This window comes from Euprymna scolopes, chromosome 25, assembly GCF_053919585.1.
Source record: "Euprymna scolopes isolate OS-2025 chromosome 25, ASM5391958v1, whole genome shotgun sequence".
Lineage (NCBI taxonomy): Eukaryota > Metazoa > Mollusca > Cephalopoda > Sepiida > Sepiolidae > Euprymna > Euprymna scolopes.
Window position 1 is genome coordinate 79,748,357 of NC_136506.1, and position 13,045 is coordinate 79,761,401.

A 13,045-nucleotide genomic window follows, 5' to 3' on the forward strand; every position below is an offset into this window, starting at 1 on the left:
GATCTATACAAACTTTCAGCCAGATAAGCTTGGTATTTCGAAGAAAAAATGAAACTGACAACGAGAAATTATATATATAGGCATATATATGGATATGTATATATGTTTATATCGATTCACAAACTTTCGAACACATCATGTGAATCTATAGTGCACTTGAGAATTGAGAGAATGAAATTTTGAAAGAAAGAACCCCCAAAAAACCTAAACATACTAACAGAGTAATAAAAAAGCTGGGAAAAATGTTAAACAAATACTGAAATAAAACGCACAAGACGAAAAGCAAACCAGAAAATATAAATAAATGGAAACCGGAAACAAATGAATAAATAAGGAATATATACATTATTTGATAATGTTAGAAAAAAAAAGCAACAACAAATATCTGTAAAAATCTGTGTATAAAAGCAAGCAAAAGTAGAGACTTAAACAAAAACCACCGGAAAAAAGTGTTTAAAAAATATACAAAAAAAAAACAAAACAAAACAATAAAAACAACCTTAAAATATAACAAGAGCAATATATATATATATATATATATATATATATATATATATATATATATATCAGATAATCCACCCGACGTTGAAAGGGAATCTATACTTTCATTTCCCCTCTATTAAAACTCACAAGGAAATCACAAAAGGAAACATGAAAGGAAGAAAAAAGTAAAAAAAGAAAAAAACTAAAACTATGTGAAAGTGTTTGAAAAAAGGAAAAATGAAAAAATATGAAAACATATTTTTCAATTTTTAGGTTAAAAGCAGAAATTCAGAATATGAAAATAATTCCATACAGCAAGAATATGAAAAATGGGGGGGAAAAATCATGGAAAACGAAATGAAAGAATTTATTTGTTACTTTTAAAAGTACATTCTCTGTACATACATGCATATTTTTTTTACTTATTGCATCTGACAAAATGAGAACATACGTTCATACGGAATATATATATATATATATATATATATATCATAGATATCCGTCAACACCAAAAACTAAATATCAATTAAAAAAAGGTCACAGTAACAAAATTTCTGGTCATCAAAATTAGGAAACAAAAAAAAAGATTAAAAATCTAAACGACAAACACAAACAACAGAAAACGACAAAACATAAAGGATTGAAAAAATATTGAATATAAAAAATGTCTACAAAATCAATGAAATAAAGATTTTATAGAGGGAAAAGAAAAACCGAAAAATATATAACCTTAGAAAAATGCTGTTAAAAAGTAAAGAACTGATCACAAAAAAGTAAAAAAGAAAAACAAAAGAAAGATAAAAATCATAAAAGAATATAAATTAAAAGCAAAACATCTAAAATTATTTGAGTGTTTCACAAAAGAAAAAAAAATGAAGAAAATAGCAAAACCTATAAAAATGAAATAGTGGAAAGTAAAGACTAGTAATAATCCACATAGAAAAAAATGAAAAAAAAGAAAATATGGGAAAATCTTTTACAATGTCCAAAATTTAAAAAAAAAAATTATTTTTTTTATTTTTTAATACTATTACTAGTCCATCGCCTCTATACAGACCTACATGTTTTTGTTTGTTACATCTGGGAAAGAGAAATTTAAACTGTGAATGAAAATTTCAAAAATTAAATAAAAGAGAATAAAAGCAAAAACAAAAATTAAAAAGATTACGAAATGAATACGAATATATATATATATATATATATATATATATATATATATATATATATATATATATATAGCGAGAGAGAGAATATTAATACAAAATGATGAATGTCAATAAAAATGCCACAATCACAATATTCGTAATAAGTTAAACGAGAAAAACAAATAAAAATGTAAAAAAAAACAAAACAAAGAGAGAATGAAAAATATATCTTCAAAGATCACCAAATTGATTCATGTACAAGTTTCATAAAGTGAAAAATATAAAAAATAAAGAAAAGATGAAACAAAAAATAAAAAATAAAAAGCAAGGGAAAACATAAGGAAAATAGAAAAGTTAAAAATAACAAGAAAAGCAAAGAAAAGTGTTAAAAAAAATGTGAAAATGAAGAAGTTTTTAGATCCATGCAAATAATTTCATACGGTAAAAAGTAAAAGTAAAAAAAATAATATATCATACTGCAAAAAGAAACCAGAGGGAAGAAAAATATGAAAAGAAAAAAGTATAAAAAAAGGAAATAAAAACAAAAAAACAAATGATCATAAAAATGCCAGGATGGATTACTAAAAAATATAATGTAAAAAAAAAAAAAAAAACGAAAAAAAAAAAAATTGCAAAAATATAAAAATGTAAATAAAGAAAAAAAAAGAAGATAAGAAAAAAAAGGAAAGGTATAAAATAAGAAAATATAAACAAAAAATTGATCATAAAAATGCCAGGATGGACTACTAAAAAATATACTGTAAAAAAAAAAAAAACGAAAAAAAAATTGCAAAAATATAAAAATGTAAATAAAGAAAAAAAAAGAAGATAAGAAAAAAAAGGAAAGGTATAAAATAAGAAAATATAAACAAAAAATTGATCATAAAAATGCCAGGATGGACTACTAAAAAATATACTGTAAAAAAAAAAAAAAAAAAAACGAAAAAAATTTGCAAAAATATAAAAATGTGATTAAAGAAAATAAAAAAAAAACAACCAGGAAAAAAAGATAAAAGAAAAAAAATAAATACAAAAAAAAAAGAATATCTTCAAGGTTATTTTACTCTGATGGATTAGTCTTTGCCTTCTCAGAAACTCAAAGGGTGAGTACTATTTTTTTAGTTATCTATTTCCAAGATATTATTATTTGTATTTTCTGCGGGACTCGTCCCAACCTTCTAATTTATTTTATAAAAAAATACCCTTCCCTTAGATTAGCGTCAAACATTCACTAAAAATAACGGCTCTTCAAAAAAATAAGATAAAAAAAGACATATTTTTGTATTCCACATAATCATTGCTTTTTCATTATTGTTCAAATAACGCAACAGACGTAAACGATAAAGGATAACAGTAATGTCTAATTCGAGATATGTCAGGCTAGAATCCCGTCACCTAAATACTCTTTTGTTATGCAAACGCGAAGACAAAACGTTCTAGTTCAACATCAGTTGATTCTTGACAACATAATCCAAATACGAAGAGATAAAATCAGCCAATAGTGATAATAATAAAGCGCTAACATTTAAAAGACAACTGGCGTTCCATAAGTTGGGCCAAGATTAAACAGTTTTAAATTCATACAAATTGGACACTTTGGGGACTTTTAAAAAATAAAACAAATCGGATGAATATTACTCCATACCTGTCCGTCATCTTTAACCTATCAGATTCGATTTCGACTAGATTTTCAGGAAATGTTAAGGTCGTCACTATTCTATTTATATATCTATAAAATTAAGAATGTGAGTGTGTGAGGACACGTCTCAATCTTTATACTACACAAATTTTTAATCTACAGACATGAAATTTAGTATATAGGGTATTCAGACACGTGGAAAACTTTTAAATAGGTTTTCATCCTGAAAAAAAAGGGTTAATAACGGATCAAAATTGAAAAAATATTACGTTGGAGTCGTTTGATCTTTCTCTGCTTGCTAACTGTTTCGTGATTGCGCATGCGAGAATGGTTCACATTACAGATTACTTAGGTTAAATATTAGTCGGTTTAAAACATTTTTAAAGAGTGTGTTTCGTTAGCCGAATGGTTATCATACTTAACGCACAAGGTATTGGTTTCGTTAGGTATTGGTTTCGATCTCAGCTCGGGTATTTTTTTACTTACAAGAAGTGGACTGTTCAGAAAAAAAACATAATATTCGCTTGTACATATCGTAGTTTCTGTATGAAATAAAATATAATATTTATGCGTATTTTATGACCAGGCAACGCCGGGCGGCCTGCTAGTATATCTATAAAGTGAGAATGTGTGTGTGTGAGGACTCTTTTCAACCTATATTCTCAACGACTTTTTGAATTACAGACTTGAAATTTGGTATATAGGATATTCAGACATATGGAAATTTTTAATCGATTTTCATTAAAAGGGGCTGCTAAGGGGGTCAAAATTTAAAAAATGGTACTTGGTGGGGGTCATCGGGGTTTTCTCTGTTTGCCAACTGTTTCACAAGGTTTGAAAACAGTCTTTAAAGATGGTGTCAAGCTGGCATAATGGTTATCCTATTCGTATCGATCTTAACTCGAGTATTTTTTTTACTCACAAGACGTGAACTGTTTAGAAAAAAAAATGTTATATTCTCATGCACATGTCTCAGTTTCTATCGTTTTATTTTTTACTTCGTTTTTTTTAAAAAGGAATTTAACGTTAAGTTTAGTATCTGGCAACGCCGGGTACATCTAGTAAAGTTATAAAATTATGTTAGGGTTGAATTGTTTGAATGCGGAAGAATTGAGTTTGTATAGCCAGTTAAACCTATATAAATAAAACAGTAAATATATGTATGTGCATATGTGCGTAAATATTTAACCGATAAACTCTTAAACTACTGGCCACATAACACTGAAGATAACAGGAAATAGTAATCCGACACCAAGAATGGTTTATAACGAGGACAAAAGTCAGCAAGTTGAAGTGCAAACTGTTTATTTCAACTTTCCGACATTTTCTAATGTTCCAATCTTTTTTATTCCGTGACTTCTTTATTACATTCGATTGTTGAGAGGTAGAAAAAGACAGAAAGAGGGAGGGAGAGAAAGAGATGAAGGATAAGAGAGAGGGAGAGAGAGAGAGAGAGAAGAAAATACAGAGAGAAAGGAAAGAGAGAGAGAGAGGAGAAAAGGGGTAGAGAAAGAGGGGTAGAGAAAAGGATAGAGAGAGAAAAGAGATAGAGAGAGGTGAAAGGAGAGAGTGAGGAAAGAAAATAGAGAAGAGAGGGGAAGGGAGAGATAGATGTAGGGAGAGAAAGAGGAAGGCACAGATAGGGGAACGCATAGATAGATAGATAGATAGATAGATTGATAGAACTTCAATCATAAAAGTAATAGTGATAATACTGGTCGAATAAATATAATAAAAGAGAAAGAAGATAAAGCATCGCAACTTTGTAAAGAAAATACGCCAGCTGGTGAGTTAAGTACAAATTACGGCTAATTGCAACAATTAAAATGGATTACGTTTCAAACATAACTCAATCCCAAAACCAATGAACATTTTAACGGGTATTTTATTTTATTAAAATATATAAATACAAAGCAACACATTTCCCGACACTTCTGACCAGCTGTTGCAGCCCGTCGGAGAGATTGTTATAAATATCGATATAAAAAAAAAACAATACATATAAATTAATATGATAATCTAACATGTAAAGTTATATTGCTGAATTTTCAATCAGACCTAAATAGCATTTAAGTTGACTAATTAAATTTTTTCTGACTAGTTGTCATATGTTATTGGTGTACTATGTAATCTATATATCTATAAAAGTGAGAATGTGTGAGGACACTTCTCAACCTATAGACTCAACGAATTTTAATCTACAGACTTGAGGTTTGATATATAGGGTATTTAGACATGTGGAAAACTTTATAATCGGTTTTTATCCGGACACAAGGTCTGCTAATGGGGCAAAATGGAAAAATTGGTACTTGGGAGTCATCGGAGTTTTATTTGTCTGTCAACAGTTTCACGGGGTTTGAAAACGCTTTCTAAAGATCGTGTCAAGTTGGTCCAATGATTATCGTAGTTGAGTTCATTGTCACTGTCTTTAGGTTTTGGTTTCCATCTAAGCTTGAGTATTTTTTTTTTTTTTTTACTTACAAGAAGTTGACTGCTTAGAAATTAGACATAGTATTCGCATGCATATGTCCTAGTTTCTTTCCGTCTTTTCTTTTTATTCATTTTAAAGGAATTTGACGTTACGTTTACTACCGGTCAAGGACGGGCACATCTTTTCGTTTGTAATATAATTATATACTTAGTTACAATTTATATAAAAGAATTACTTGCTGTCTGATAATATGGTACATTTTTAAATAATCACAAAAAAATAAATAGAAATCAGCACGGACGATAATTTATTTAAATTGAAGAATATAATAGGAGTTATCTCCCTAATGTGTAAAGAAATGTGTATTTTCACGCATTTCCTCTGTTGTCTGAGGAACGGCTGATGCGTGTGTGTCGTTCTAGGAGGTCTACTATTTTATCCCAATCTCAAGGTTTATTGTTTACCATCTGAGGTGACCCAACGGAGCTGCCTAGCTAATTTTTAATAGGCCAGAGCGCTCTTTCTTCAAGGGCGCTGACTTAACTCCCCCCTCAAATTTCGACCTTGTGTCACATATTCCTGCGGTGGGAAAGAAGTAAATAATACCTTATGTCGTTCGCACATAATATCACATCACGTCATATCCATACACGCGGGTCAGAAAGTGTGATTTGGGGAGTCAGTATCCTAGAGAAAGAGCACCCTCAGCTGAAAAAAATATACCTGGGCAGTATTACCGGCATTCCCTAGTAGGGGCACCTCAGACGATTAGCAATAAACAACCCCCTTCCCAAAGTCTGGGAGGGTGGACTTATTAGAACTGCACAAGACTAAAGCCGTACCTCAGTCAGAGAAGAAGCCATCTTATTTTTTATGCACCCCAAATCTCCATAATTTTCTATGTCCATTCGCTACTTAAGTTTTGAAATAGCATTTTCATCAGTCTTTCGTGCTTAAGTTTTAAATGGCATTTTCGTCTGTCTGTCACGCTTAAGTTTTAAATAGCGTTTTCAGCGGTTTGACATAGGATTCTCCTCACTAAACTCGCAAATTGAACTGGCTTATCTTGCTTTTGATAGGACCAACAATATCTATACTGATAGTCATAGCCAGTCCGTCATACTATCAGATTTAGCTTTGAAATAGCATTTTCGCGAAAAAAAAAAACAAAAACAAAAAAAAACGCAGATTTATTGGACGAACTTTATGAATATCTGTACTTTCTCTCTCTCTCTCTCTCTCATATATATATATATATATATATATATATATATATATATATATATATATATATATATATATATATATATATATAAACTGTTTTATAAGTAACGTGGCTTAACGGTTAACGCACTCAACCATGGTACGTATGGTCTGGGGTTCGAATCCTAGAACAGTCAAGTTACGCTGACAAGCGGTCGTATCGCGAAATCCGTGTTCGTAGATTACTGTTTTATAAGTAAAATAATAAATAAATAAATAAAATTTGTGTATTTGTTTACGTCTAAAAATATGTGCCATCTTCAAAAATCCCCAAGCTTGGAGACGCTAGTAACCGTATTATCGTTAAAAAAAAACAGACAAAAAACCGATATATCATTTGTCACTTTCTAAGTCACAAAAATGTCGTAAATGCAAAGTTCGTAGATGAAATACAAAATACCAAAAGTTATAGCCCGTTGACTTAGAATGGGTGCTTTATGCCAAATTCATGATTAAATATGGCTAAATTTATGCTAATTTTTACATTAAATACTAATCCCTAATTGTGCATAGAACTGATACCATAAAATTTAGTTCGCTTCACCTTATTATAGCAATGGTCCATGTAAAAAGTTCAGCCAGATCGTAGTTTCCTAGAAAAAGTGAAACGGACAGACAAAGAGGAATATGATATAGATATTATAAAACTTACTTGTAACCCGGTCAACCAGAAAGCATGTATAAAAGTCTCCAATGTTTTGTTGTGTAAGTTTTCCTGTCTGTAGTCAAGATTGTAACTCTTTTGTGTGATTGTATTTCCCTTTTGCTCTTTCGCATTTTGGGGTACGTCACTCAATCGACTAAGAACTGGTTTCTCCTCGATGGTACGCTTATCTGGACTGCTCATGTCCAAGTGAGGAACGGCACAGAGGAGTGGGCAGTTTTGACTAATCTAGCACCGATTACCATTGGTCAGATTTCTTTGTGTCACGTGTTAACCCTCTCCTCTCTCACTCCGTTCCCCCTCCTCCCCCCGAAAAAAGGTCCGTTGGCAGCAAACACAAAGGGTAAAAGGCCGAAAAGAATAAGGAAACATAGAGAGAGGTTCAGAAATATGAAAATGGGGGGGGGGCATAAAAGAGATAGACAGAAATAAAGATAGATGGATGGAGAAAGAGAGAAATGTAGTGATTTCAATAAAGTTGGCGATGGAGAAAGAGAAAGCGAAGGAAACAAGGCGAGTGGATGGAGCAAGAAATGTTTCAGGGCCGCAAGAAAGAGAAAGAGCAAAGTGTCCCATGATGCTTTGCGAGGGTCTGTCTGCGTTGACTATGTCGTCACCTCACGAGTGCTTTGTTTTTGACGGCCCGGTTCTTCATAGCATCCATTCCGTACACAATTTAGGATTCTGGGATTTTGAAATGATACCCAGTAAATCTAAACCGAAAGTGAAACGGATTTTAAATTTATCACCAGGTAGGACGGTCCCCATTTTCTTTTGAAAGTATTCACTTTTTTTGTTTTTTTTTGTTTTTTTAAGATATTTTTTAAAAAAGTCTTTGGAAACTCTTTAATAGGTTTCCACATTTACGTTTTTTTTTTAAAATTTTATTTAATTATTATTTTTCTTGTTTTGTTTTAAAACTCTTTACTTCGCTAATTTGAAATTAATTTTTTCTTCTTCTTCTAATATTTTGTTTATACATTTATCTATTTTTAAAGTTTTTAAATCTTAACGTTTTTTTTTTCTATGTCTTGTTTTTTTTCTTGGTGTCAACGGCCAAAAATACGTGCGTTTCTTTTATTCGCATACAATTCATACACCATTCTTTATTCTTACATATTTATCGATCGTTTTTTTTTTTGCTTTAATACTTTGTTTCGGAACTTTTTAAATTCGGAAGTTTTTATATTATTTTCCAATTGTTTTTCCTATGTTTGTGTTTTTGTTGTCTTTATTTTTCTTCTGAATTTTGTTCGGCTAAAAATTAAACTTTAAAGAAAAACCCCAACGTAAACGGTGAAACCTAAAACTATAAACACTCATTCTTTGTTAGTTATATCTACGTTAGTAATAAACCTTTCATTTTGTTAATACTTTATGGGAAAGCAAACGTTAGTTATAATATTAAGTAGAATTGGCAAGAAAAACAATAAGACACACGCACACAAACAAACCAAAAACATAAAGAAAAACAGAAGGTTAACGATAAGTATATAGAAATAGATATTTCGAACTTGTTCTTCGAATATTTCATCCCAAAATAGTTACGCTTATTTACATTTGTCCATGAATTGCATTTGAAACAGAATTTTTGTTGGTCTACCACGCTTAAGTTTGACAATGATTTTTCTTTGGACTGTCAAGCTTAAGTTTGATAGTAATTTTTCGTCAGTCTCTCACGCTAAAATTAAAAATTAAATTTTCGTAGGTCCGTCATGCTTAAGTTTAAGATTAAATTTTCGTTGATATGTCAAACTTATGTTTAAAATTGAACTTCCATTAGCCTGTAAAACATATGTTTGAAATAGTAAAAGCTATGCGCGCAGATTGAATGGGCGTATCTTAGTTTATAAACGTCCAACCAACTCTATAAGATGTTCGGTGCGTTTTTGGTCTGTCACACTTAAGCTTGAAGCAGAAGTTTCATCGCTAAACATATAAATTTAACAGGCGTATCGTATATTCAATATTTTTTTTATAATAATAGTCTTTGCTTATCCTTTGATCTGTTACACTTACGTATGAAGTAGAATGTTTATCGTTAACCGCGTAGATCAAAGATTACCTATATATATATATATTAAATTTTGTTCACCCGTTGGTCGATCAGGCTTAAGTTTAAAACAACATTTTGCATATTTTTAATTGTCTATATCCGTTCGTCAGTGCTAGGGTTTGAAATAACATTTGCTCGTGAAACTAAACAAAATAAACCTCACTTATTGATGTTTAAATTGATTTATCGATCTATCGATTACGCCGGCGTGCATATCAATCGGGTGGATCTCGTGTCGATTATGTCGGCGTGCATATCAATCGGGTGAATCTCGTATCCCATTGACGGAATTTTACAATCGTTTATTGCCGTTTTTTTTGTTGTTGTTCTTTTATATTTTCTTACGCCACTTAAAGTTTTCTAAAACTTTTACTTCTGGCGATATTAAAATAAAACTTTCTTCTTCATCGTTGTCGTAAACTTAATCGACGATTTTTACCATCTTCCGAAAAAAACAAAAACAAAAAAGAACATTGTCTCTTTGTTCTTTTCGACACCTGACATTTTACCAAGACTTCTATAAAAAAAAAATCCATCGTCAAATTTTAAGCCCCGTTCCTCAACTTGTAATAACACGTGAAATAAATGAATAAACACATTAAGGTTGATGTTTTTTGATGATTAAATATATTTTTGTATGATTTCATCTGTTTTTTTTTTAATCTGTGATCCGTCCGACAAACTTAGATTATTTGATTGTCCTCCTTGACGTTGTACTAAACTGACTTCTTTGTCTCCAAATCGTCACTTGGTCACTACGTGACTTATAAGATATTAGTATTGACCTACTTTTGGTTCCTTTATTCAATTTCTCTAAAAATAAAAAAAAATATTTTTTTTTAATTCAATATTTATTTTAATTTCACATTTATTTATTTTAACTTCATTACTTTTAATATTAATTTTTTTTTATTTCAAAATATTTTTTTTAAGTAGATGCTAATTTTGACTTGTGTAGGACTTTGACAAATTGATATCCTTTGTCCCTTTAAAGTCGCATAGTATCATCACTAACACTTACTTGTCAACTATGGCCATGGTTCTTTTGAAAATACTAAATCAAAGTTTAACAAATTTTATTAATCAAAATAAAATCATGTTTTTTTTTAAAATAAATTTTATTAAACGCTGAGTTTTTCTGGCTTTTTAATTATTATATCAATTAACTTTAAATATTCAATTAAAATTACGTTAATTGAAACGATTTGTGTCGCCTCTGGCTAATCCCCAATTATGATAAAGCAATTAGCTCTTTGTTAATTGTTTGATTTTTTTTTTAATTAAGGAGACATTTTTAGATCATTTTAAAGTATTCGCGCGGGACGATTAATATATTTTTCAACATTATTCCTTTTTTTCTTAAACTGTATTATTTATACTTTCGCAATTTTAAAAAACTTTTTGTTTTAAAATTTTGCTTTTCATTTTTCGATTAAACAAGAACATTTAAATTTAGCATTTGTTCAACCTTAGATATTTACGTCCGTAACTGTAAATTATATTTTGTTTATTATGTTCAAAATATTTTTGAAAAGTTTTTTCTTCTTTTTTTTTTTTACAAATTTAATTGTTGTATTTATATGCTAAGGTTTTCGTGTGACTTTTAATGAAATAAAATATTTTAAGCAATTTATTAAAGATATTTAAAACCTTAACGAAATTATAATATATTTTTAAATTGAGATGTTAAAAGAATTATAGAAACATACTTAAATAATGTATTTATATAAAAAATATATATGTGTGCGTGTATTCAAGTAAAAATAAATATTATATATATGTAAATATGTGTACATATATGCATATGTAGTTACGTGTATATATCTGCATACATATATATATATGTGTGTTTGTGTGCATATATGTATATGTGCTTATATACGTGTATATATGTAGATGTCTATATGGATTTCTATATGTGTATATTTGTGCACGTGTACATGCGTGTTAATATTAGTTGGTGCACGAATAATGTCGTTTTTTGACGTAAAAAAACATTATTTTTGGACGTCAATAACCGACATTATTTTTGCACCAACCTGTATACTTATGCGTCTATATATGTTTATATCCTTTTTCTATATACTTATATATCCGTTTAGATGTGTGTATATCCCTCTGTATGTATATGTGTGTATATATATATATATATATATATATATATATATATATATATATCTTTATGGATATGTGTATATATGCATGTATATACTTATATATTTATACATGTTTGTACACATGTGTATGTTATATGTATATACTTATACTTGTGTATGTGTATAGTTGATTAATGCGGATAATACGAAACCATATAAATCATTAATGTTATTAAAAGTATTTAAATTAGTTTAATATTTCGAATGTCTTTTATAATTAAAAATTGTTGAATATGAATATTTTATGAAACATTATGTATAATATATATATATATATATATATATATATATAATGTGTGTGTGTGTGTATGTATACACATATATATGTGTGTGTGTACGTATACACATATATATATATGTGTGTGTGTACGTATACGCATATATATATGTGTGTGTGTATGTATACACATATATATATGTGTGTGTATGTATACATATATGTATATATATATATATGTGTGTGTATGTATACACATATATATATGTGTGTGTATGTATACATATATGTATATATATATATATGTGTGTGTATGTATACACACACATATATGTATGTATACACACACACACATATATATATGTGTATGTATACACATATATATATGTGTGTGTATGTATACACATATATATATATGTGTATGTATACACATATATATGTGTGTGTGTATGTATACACATATATATATATGTGTGTGTGTGTATGTATACACACACATATGCATACATACAATACACACACTATAGGGAGTGAATTTAATTACGCAAATTAACTTTTACAAATTTATTCGAGCAAAAATTTAGTAAATATTAATTTGCCTGCTTTAATTTCCTATGTAATTAATGCATTATCTCAAATATTGAGCATTTCTCATGATAAGCTTAAACTATATATAAATATTGATATCTGCATTTTTATATCCGTTTCGAATTATATATATATATATGTGTGTGTGTGTGTATGACACTTAGAAGTTTCCATATGTTGCAGTGCTAGAGATATTTGTTGATTAATTCGAACGATGTAAATAATTCTAAGATTGGCGTTATTTCATAAGAGTCTAAATTGGTTCCTTAGAGAACAATGGTTTAAAAGAGGTTTTGAAGTCGTATTACTTAAAGCCGCCATCTTGACTAACGTATGCGTATAAAATGGCTACCATTTCTATGGAATTTACAAAATAAATTCTTACAGATTTAAATGAACAAGG